The 10,197-nt window shown below is 37.2% G+C and overlaps 1 long non-coding RNA gene across 2 annotated transcripts; it reads left to right on the top strand.

Annotated features, from left to right (window-relative positions):
* The first annotated feature begins 8,766 nt into the window (after nucleotides 1–8,766).
* LOC108160968 lies at nucleotides 8,767–9,963 on the top strand. Of its 2 annotated transcripts, none has more exons than XR_001775449.2 (3): nucleotides 8,767–8,969; nucleotides 9,209–9,406; nucleotides 9,475–9,963. It is a non-coding gene; the product is annotated as an uncharacterized LOC108160968 (long non-coding RNA). The 2 variants fall into 2 exon arrangements; XR_004474418.1 differs by lacking the exon at nucleotides 8,767–8,969 and adding an exon at nucleotides 8,988–9,017.
* Nucleotides 9,964–10,197: the final 234 nt, after the last annotated feature.

Raw genomic sequence — 10,197 nt, forward strand, 5'->3', positions numbered from 1 at the left:
GACACTTCAAGTGTGACCAGACTAACTTTACATAATAATACTTAATATATCGATAGTATTATTTAATAGTATTTTATGTTATTATTTGAATGTGGGAATAGGCGTATTCCAACACGCGCCCCTCAAAAATAACATTAATCATCAAAATCATAAAAATAAAAAAAATGTTTTCATCATTAAATCAAAAAGGTAACATTCAATTGTTATTCTAATGTGGTTGGTGTGCATTCTGGGAAGTGTTATGTGATCTAGCATTTGCTCTAAGGATACGGGGAAAACCCAGAAAAACCCGATCAGATCACCTTAAAATTAGATTAAGTTGGTTGTCTGTATTAATATACTCAAGAGAAATCTCATTAGTTTCTATCTGTTCTCTTGAAAAATGATATTTTATATCAATATGCTTTGCTCTTTTATGACATGAGGGATTATTTGCAATGCTAATACAGCCTTGGTTGTCTTCATACATTTTAATGGGTGTGTCGAGCTTAAGATTAATACTATTTAGAAGAGACTTTAGCCATAAAGCTTCTCTTACAGCTTCAAATAGGGCCATATATTCAGCTTCAGTTGATGAAGCTGCCACTGAATTCTGTCTTTTTGTATTCCAACAAATTAAATTGGAATCGAACATTTTAAACAAATAACCCGTTGTACTTTTTCTATCAATCTCATTACTACCCCAATCGGAGTCTACATAGCCAACTAATGTATTTTCAAATGATGTATTCTTTTTAAATATAAGCTTCATATCAATAGTTCCCTTTAAATATCTAATAACCCTTTTTAAACATTGCCATAACTCAGCATTGTTCTTGCTACTATATCTACTCAAGATATTTACAGCGGCAGCTAAATCTGGTCGTGTACAAAGCATTATGTACATTAAACAGCCAATAAGGTTACGACATGGAGCATTGCAGTTTTCATCTGAGTTAAGTAACTCATAATTTAGTTTATATAGTAATGGAGTACTGACTAAATTGCAACTATCCATGTTAAATTTATTTAAAATTCTTTTTACATATGCAGCTTGACTCAAATATATTTTGTCTTCAAACATTTCTACTCTGATACCGATAAAATGTTTTATCTCATTTAAGTCAGTCATTCTAAATCTTTCGCTTAAATACTTTTTGAAATTATTCATTCTATCCATATACCTTGTCGCTATTACTACATCATCAACATATAATAATACATATATATTTTTCTTTATGTCACCTCTATCAAGAATATATATGCAACGATCCACGGGAGAGTTTACAAAATCGAATTCTTTCAATGCTTCCTCAAATACTTGAAACCAGCATCTAGCTGCTTGTTTGAGCCCATAAATGGCTTTCTTCAGTTTGCATACATGCCCAGCACCGCATGATACGCCCTGAGGAGGCCGCATATATATCTCCTCACTTAATGTACCATTGATGAAAGCTGTTTTAACATCCATCTGATGGACTTTCAAATTAAACTGGACTGCCAATGATAGTACGAACCTAAAACTGGCAATTCTAGCAACGGGAGCAAATGTTTCTTCATAGTCTACTTGGTACTTTTGAGTAAATCCTCTTGCAACCAGTCTAGCTTTGTATTTTATTGGGACTCCTAGTTCATTATATTTAATGGAAAATACCCATCTACTGTCTACAATATTTTTGTTTTCTGGCTTCTTTATAATTGTCCAGGTGTTATTAATTTCATGGGCATTTAACTCTGTATTTATTGCCTCCTCCCAATCAGATTTATCATTCCTAAAATTTATTTCATCAAAAGAATTTGGAACTTCATCAAACATTATATGGGCATTTAATATAAATTTGTTAAAGCTTTTATCATGTTCTTTATAAGACACCTTCGGCTTAGACTTTAACCTCTCACTTTTTGTACTAATTATATTAGTATCCTTATTTTCTTCACGACAATTATCTGGCTGATCAGCTTTTTCACAATCCTTACTCTCATTTGGGATATATAATTCCTTACTATCATTCAGGAAATCAGTTTTTCTTTTCCTACTTTCATTCGGAAAATTCAGCTTTTCGCATTCCTTACTCTCATTCAGGATTTCACATTCCGTACTTTCATTCGGGAAATAAAACTGATCACATTCCTTACTCTCATTCAGGATTCCACATTCCGTACTATCATTCGGGAGATAAAACTGATCACATTCCTTACTCTCATTCAGGATTCCACATTCCGTACTATCATTCGGGAAATTAAGCTGATCAGATTCCTTACTCTCATTCAGGAATTCTTGTTGACTTCTTTCCTTACTCTCTTTCGGGAAATCTGTTTCAAATTTTACTTCTCTAGAATAAAGCATATTAGTCTCGTCTACGACAACATCTCTTGCAACAATAACTTTTCCTTTAATGACATCCCACAATTTAAGTCCATTTTGTTCATACCCTATCAAGATAGCTTTGAATGATTTTTCATCAAATTTACCTTTTTTAATTTTGTTGTGCACATACACTTTAAATTGGGCTTTCTATTGTGCCACAGCTCATATGGGGTCATTTTACAATCACCAAGTGCTTTGCTTGGAATTCTGTTGATTAGATATGTTGCAGTTAGCACAGCTTCACCCCAAAAACTTTTGTCTAATTTTGCACCATTTACCATAGCACGAGCTTTCTCTGTAATGGTTCTTATCATTCGCTCCGAAGCACCATTCAACTGAGGTGTATGTGGCACTGTCAAATGATAACTTATTCCTTTATTAACGCAGAACTCACGCATTTCATTCGACAGGTATTCTCTACCGTTGTCAATGTACAAATTGACAATCTTGAAATTAAAAAGAGCCTCGCTCTTTGCTACAAAATCTTTAAATACATTGAATACATCTGATTTATATTTTAACAAATAGGTTACACAATAATGTGTAAATTGATCTACGAAGATCACAAAATAATTTTTATCGTCTAGTGTAACTGGTTTAATGGGGCCACATACATCTGAATGTATTACAAACAAGGGTCGTTTTATATAACTTTTATCTTTAGATTGCTTAAATGGCAACCTAGCATGTTTCCCATTTAAACATGACTCACAAACTTCATCTGATATTTTTAAATTAACAAGAAGATTACTGTCATTAAATAAATTATTATTCTTTATTTCAAGCAATTTTGCATTGCTTATATGCCCCAACCTCTCATGCCATAATCGATAATTATTTTTGTTCCTAGCATCTACACTGTATGCTTGGAATTTGACTACAGGTATATCCAACATACCTGTATGTTTAACAACAATTACTCCATTTTTTGATATGGAGACACCACCACAGTCAAACTTAATTGACATCCCTGCCTGTTGCAGACGCTTGACAGACATGAGGTTTCCTGCTGCCTCACATCCTCCAGTGTGATATTGTGTAAATTGTGCAGCCGCACAATTCTACGCTTAGTGGCATATAAAAACTCGCCTTCTTTTGCCACAGCGATTTTAATTGGCTGCTCCAATTCGATGCAATCGGCGTACAGCGAGTCTTCATTGATCAAATGATCCGTTGCACCAGAATCGAGTATAAAACCGAGTTCATTATTTATTTGATCACTCTTTGTCATTTTCCGCATCATAAATGCGAACCCGTGGCCCGATGCTGCAAGCTGAGCTTGTTTATTATGTTTATAATTTTCTTTATTTTGATTTAACCTTATAAACTGGTAACAGTCTTTTTTCATGTGCCCTTCTTTGCCACAGTGGCATTTAATGTTACTTCTAGCTTTTCCCTTAAATAATATCTTTTGCCGTGTGTTTCTAGATCCAAACGTTTTACGATTATTAAAATTGTTATTATTTCTTACAACTGCCTTCATGACTTTACTACTTTACTACTTGTATCAGTACTTTCATTTCTTAATTTGGTCTCGTAGTCGAACAATTAATTTTTACAAACGCTAATGATAGAGTTTCATCTGACAAAGTTTCGATTGCCGTGATGACACCATTATAGGTTGAAGGTAGAGTCTGCAGCAAATGTGCCACTTTTTCCATCTCATCCATTTTAGCGGCCGCCCCTAACAACTCACTCACTGTTTCATCAAAAATAACAAAATGACTCGAAAGTGTCATTTCACTTGAGAGTTTGAGTGTTATTAAACGTTTACGTGCAGCTAATTGCGACGCAAGGCTTCTACGCTCATATATGGCGTCTAAATTCTTCAGGATATCACGTGCCGAAATGTCGCCTGCCGCGAAGTTTAGAAATGCGTCGCCTAAATATTGAATTAAAATGCTCTTCGCACATCGCTCTGCCTTTTTCCACTTATCATTTACTTCGTTAGGCATTATGTTATCGACTACTTGGAGCACCTCTAATTCAGCAAACAAAGCTCTGATTCTAAATATCCATATAGAATATTTCTCGCCACAAAAAGGCATAATATGTTGCTTATTTCTTTCCATTTTCTATGTACATATGTATATATTATACACACACACACTACAAAAAAAAAAGCTACACAAGAACACACGCGGAACTAATTTCACAACTATTTGTTATTAATTTAATTTATTTAAATTGGCGTGGACTGGGCCATTAACCTATTGGATAACTAGCTATGACAATTAGTAAACGAATGACAGTACCAAGTTATATTTTTCTTTAGAGATTATTTATGTATTTCTTGATTACTTTTTCACTGCAACACCGGTACCACGTACATTCGATTCGAGATCAGAAAAGAAAGAAGTGGACACTTCAAGTGTGACCAGACTAACTTTACATAATAGTACTTAATATATCGATAGTATTATTTAATAGTATTTAATGTTATTATTTGAATGTGGGAATAGGCGTATTCCAACAAGCACGCACTATCTGCACACGGAGGTATAAATAAAACGCTCGAAAAGGTTCGACGCAACTATTATTGGCCTACGTTGTTAAAAGATGTCAAAGAGTTCATAAACAGGTGTGAAATTTGCAAATGTACTAAGCATCCGAATAGACCTTTGAGACCGCCACTCGCAAAAACGGGGGAAACCGAACGGTTCTTTCAGAAGCTCTACGTAGATTTTCTTGGACCGTATCCTAGAAGTCGTAGTGGGATTGTCGGGATATTTGTGGTGTTAGATCATTTTTCCAAATTTCCGTTTATTAAACCCGTAAGAAAATTTACCGCCGATGCAATCGTACCATACCTTGAGGAACAATTGTTTCACTGCTTTGGAGTGCCAGAAAAGCTAGTCTCGGACAATGGCGTCCAATTTAAGTCCCATGCATTCAACTCCTTGCTTCAGAATTATGGCATAGAGCACGCTTACACAAACGTTTACGCTCCGCAAGCTAACGCGTCCGAGCGAGTTAACAGATCTATCTTGGCAGCAGTCAAAGCCTACATAAATCCTGACCAAGGTAACTGGGATGAGCAGCTCAGCAGTGTAGCCTGTGCGTTAAGATCGGCTGTGCACAGTGCCGTAAAGGCGAGTCTATACCAGTTGGCGTTTGGGCAACAGATGATCACGAATGGTACCACGTATCAGCTGTTGAGGCAGTTAGAGATGTTGGAAGACCGCTGGGTGCATTTTCCTAGGGACGACTCATTTGATCTGATGCGTGGCACGGCAAAGGAGGCAATGAAAGCGCAGCATGAACGAAATGAAAAGACGTATAACTTTCGAAGTAAGGAGGTATCATTCAGAGTGGGGCAGGAGGTTTACCGTCGAAATTTCCAGCAAAGTAATTTCGTGAAAGGATTTAATGCCAAGTTGGCTCCTGTTTTTGTGAAGTCCCGGGTAAGGCGACGGTTGGATCAAGCCTATTACGAGCTAGAGGATCTGCAAGGACGTCTGATCGGCAAATTCCATGCCAAAGATATCAAACAGTAGCACCATAAAAAGGAAAAAATAAATCGCTCTAAGCGGGAATCACCCTTTTGGTAATTGATTTGAGTGTGATTTTGGTAGGGGGGATTTGAAGTGGTTTCGAAATACTAACGTATATAAATAGGTATATATACTGTGATGCACAAAAGGAAACAGTTAGAAAAGTACCAAAAAGGGATATTGTTCTCCGTTGTATGTTCCTCAAATGCCGCCGCAATTCAAGTCAAAAGGTAAACGAAGGAGAGGTTTTTTTTTGTTTTTGGGTTGAACCTTGTAAAATAATTACGGCGTCCATTCGAAAATGGAGGATTGTCGATTTTAAAGCTGTACTGGGGGTCTCAGACTGTTCAGATCTAGCCTCAGTCTCTTGAAAGAAAACCTGTTGGCGAAGGCAGACGTGCTATGTTATGCCGGTCCACGTATCAAGAAAAACGAAGAAAAAAACCGAGGAAAAATCTTGACAGCTGAATGCAGCTAAGAAAAAAAATATTGTGCGGTTATTGGAATATAATCCTACCAAGAAAAATAAATTAAAAGTGTGTTAAGTGCCAATTTCAACTGGTATGTTGCTCAGCCTCGCTAATATACACCACCTACACTCGTGGCGTAGGGTTATGCCTTTTTATTATAGGAATTTCATTTTCCAGATTGGCGGTTAGTACCAGCTTAAAATTCGGGCAATCTTTTGGTACCTGTCTGAACGAAAATACGAAAGCTGGCAACAACAATTTCCCCGATATTAGGGTCTCCGCTCGCGACGAGGGACTTATGCTCCTCGCCCAACTACCGCTCCGTACCCAAAATTCCCAACGCTTAGGCCGAACAGCACAAAGCGGGAGGGGTAAAAGATCTTCTCATCAGTCGCTTGCGGGCGCGGGCTGTTTATGTGTCGCGGAGCCGGAATATATTGTAGGCCGTCCAATTCTGCAGAAGTTATGAAAGTGATGTAAACGGTCAAGCACTTTCGACCCGAACTATAGATCTGGACCTAGACCTGATTTATTTTCCTCTTACGAAGGGCCGAGGAGTGCCAGATGTGAAGTCGGCTTAGTAAATTTCTTTCATTTTTTTTTGTGTGTAAATTCTTTCGGATGAAAGCGCAAGTGAAATGTGTGACAGGGCGAAAGTGAACAACAGTTGAACCGCAGAGGAGAACGTGAGGTTTTTTTTTGTAAAATTATTTCTCCAGTTTTCGTTTTAGGAACGTTGCCGCAGTCCATGGAAGCGCTTTCATCGCTGTTTCAACGGGTTTATTGAAACCAATCAAAGGAATGCCGTAATTGATCCGAAACAAAAAAAAATAATTTAATACATATGTACATATATTGGAGTTTGGGTATTAGTAGCAACGAGTTATTGCATAACCAGAAAAAAAAACCTCACTTAGTCAAGAGCTTCTTCGCCTAAGAGAGGCTGTGCGCTCTCCCTTATGCCCCGCTGGCTACCACAAGCGCAACCATACGCCGCGCATAAGAAACAGTTCTCTTACGAACCAGGCGCAAAAGGGAAGAGGCGAGGCTGGTCGCTCTGACTCTCTTTTCTGCTTTCTGCTAGCGTTTGCTTGCAATTAATGCAATTAAATAACTGACCTGCCCTACCGATCGCTGCGCACAGTTTTACATTCCCTGAATAGCCTTTCGTTTGCATATTTAATTATATATCTATTTACCTAATATAAAAAGTTACACTGCCGTCTTTAAATTTGTAAGTTATATTTCAATCGAAATGGTATGATTAAGAGTTAATCATTTAATTAGTTACTAGTTGCGATGCACGCTCGATTTTTCAATATGAAATTTAGTATTTAACATGAATTGGTGCTAGAGTTCTATATGCGGGGGCCATGCTGGGCAAAGGAGGGTAATGTGGTTGTATAGAAAGCTGTAAAAGCCTTCTTTATGGGATCACCGGATGAAACGGGAGCGGTGATCATGGTAGGGTGGGCATAAGTGGTCACAACAACACCGTGTCACGATGCGTATGTGTGTATGTGTCCGTGTTCGTGGTTAGGTGTATTTGCTCATGTTCGTATTTGTGTCCGATACTTCGCTGCACGTGAAATTTAAATGAACGTTACTGTATCTGTATTATTGTTGGAGTAGAGCTGTGTCCCGTCCGTCCTGGGAAATAAAAACCCCCCCATTTCTTGCCGATGAGACGGAAGCCGGAACAAGCACGTGCCCGGACGGGAGACGAACCATCACCTGATCAGCCTTCCTTGAAGGTTTCTAATACCCAATATGCTACAGATAGCAGGACTCCCAGGAAGAACTTCATGTTTTCGTTAGTGATCGGTGAGTTCGAATGTTATGATACCACTTGAAGCCGCTTTTTTATAGTTTTTTATTAGTTTTACGAAATCTGTGTAATTAAGATTTATTTTCTATACTAAAATAAATTTTACATCAATAAAATTTTTGTATGGTGCTTTCAATTATGACTTAGAGATTGCTGGTTAACGGACACGCTTAACAGTAAAGTGGAAGGGGAGTAGCAGGTCGCTATATTCACACTCGCCGAGTTTTGTAGCGGTTGCTCGCGGAAATACACGAGACTCGTAGCGGTAGGTTCATTTGAACATTTTATTTTTATTTTGCAAATTCATCTTAGAATCATAGAACCAAATCAATAGAATGCTGAGTTTTACTTTCCGGGAACCAAGCGTGCATCGGTGGCTACAAGCGATAAAGCTAAAGATAGCAGGACTCCCAGGAAGAACTTTATATTTTCGTTAGTGATCGGTAAGTTCGAATGTTATGATACCACTTGAAGCCGCTTTTTTATAACGATTGCAACTGGAACTAAGTTTCTTCCGTGAACGATAAACGTACCTAAATGGCTTAACTCAATTAATTAGTTATACCCAAGAAGCAGGAAGTGAAATACATTTTTACTTAAGCTCAATGGCTTATGTGACTTTAGTTTTACGAAATCTGTGTATTTAAGATTTATTTTCTATACTAAAATAAATTTTACATCAATAAAATTTTTGTATGGTGCTTTCAATTATGACTTAGAGATTGCTGGTTAACGGACACGCTTAACAGTAAAGTGGAAGGGGAGTAACAGGTCGCTATATTCACACTCCTTGTAACGGTTGCTCGCGGAAATACACGAGACTCTTAGCGGTAGGTTCGCTGGATACAGGAGTAATCTCCGATACCTGTTTCAGGAAGGTCCACTGAGTATTCATTCACCCTCTTTTTCTTGTTATATAAAATATGTACATATGTAGCATCGCAGGTCTCACCAGATTTAAAACTTTCTTGTCCAAAAAAGACCCGTTCCCCTGAATGATCACCTCGATATGAGACAACTTTACAAGTAGGATATAAAAAACTATTGACAATTAAATTTTTTTTTGCAGATTCATCAGTCAATCAGGAATGCAGTCGAATTTCTTAATTTACGAAGCCTGGGGGATTAATTCGAGCTTCTGTTCCTACTATTGCCAATGCTGAGGATAGCAGGATTCTAAGGAAAAGTTTCATGTTTTTCTTTGCACAAAAGGTAAATGTTAGGACCCCGCTTTTAATATGGCAGCTGAATCTAATTGAGCTTCAAGGTAATCTTCATGACCTATAACTTGGAAAAATTAAAACAACACTTAAGCATTTTATTTGTCTCTTGCAGATGCATCTAATAATCATAAAACCATATGAATAGGTTTTACTTACCGGGAACCAAACGTGCATCGGTAGCTACAAGAGATAAAGCTAAGGATAGCAGGATTCCCAGGAGGACCTTCATATTTTCGTTAGTGATCGGTATTAAGATTGCAACTGGAACTATGTTTGTCCAGTTATATCCAAGAAGCAGGAAGTGAAATATATTTTTACTTAAGCGTTATGGCTTATGTGACTTTAGTTTTAAGAAATCTTTTTGATTCGGAATTAATTTCTATATTAAAATCGTTTTGATTTAAATATTGGGTTGAATATTCGATTTTTATTTTACAGATTCATCTTAGAATCATAAAACCATAGGAATAGAATCCTACGAATCCCTTCCTTCATTTGCGGGAACCAAACGAGCATCGGTGGCTACAAGGGATAAAGCTAAAGATAGCAGGACACCCAGGAAGAACTTCATGTTTTCTGTAGTGATCGGTGAGTTCTAATGTGATGATACTGTTTGATGCCGCTCTTTTATAACGATTGCAACTGGAACTAAGTTTGTTCCGTGAACAGTAGGCGTACCTAAGTGACTTAACTCAATTCATTAGTTATATCCAAGAAGCAGGAAGTTAAATATGTTTGCACTTAAGCTCAATAGCTGATGTGACTTAAGTTTTAAGAAAACTGTGTAATTCAGAAATATTTTTTATACTAAAATAAATTTTGCATCAATAAAATA

This window comes from Drosophila miranda (assembly GCF_003369915.1).
Source record: "Drosophila miranda strain MSH22 chromosome Y unlocalized genomic scaffold, D.miranda_PacBio2.1 Contig_Y2_pilon, whole genome shotgun sequence".
Taxonomy (NCBI): domain Eukaryota; kingdom Metazoa; phylum Arthropoda; class Insecta; order Diptera; family Drosophilidae; genus Drosophila; species Drosophila miranda.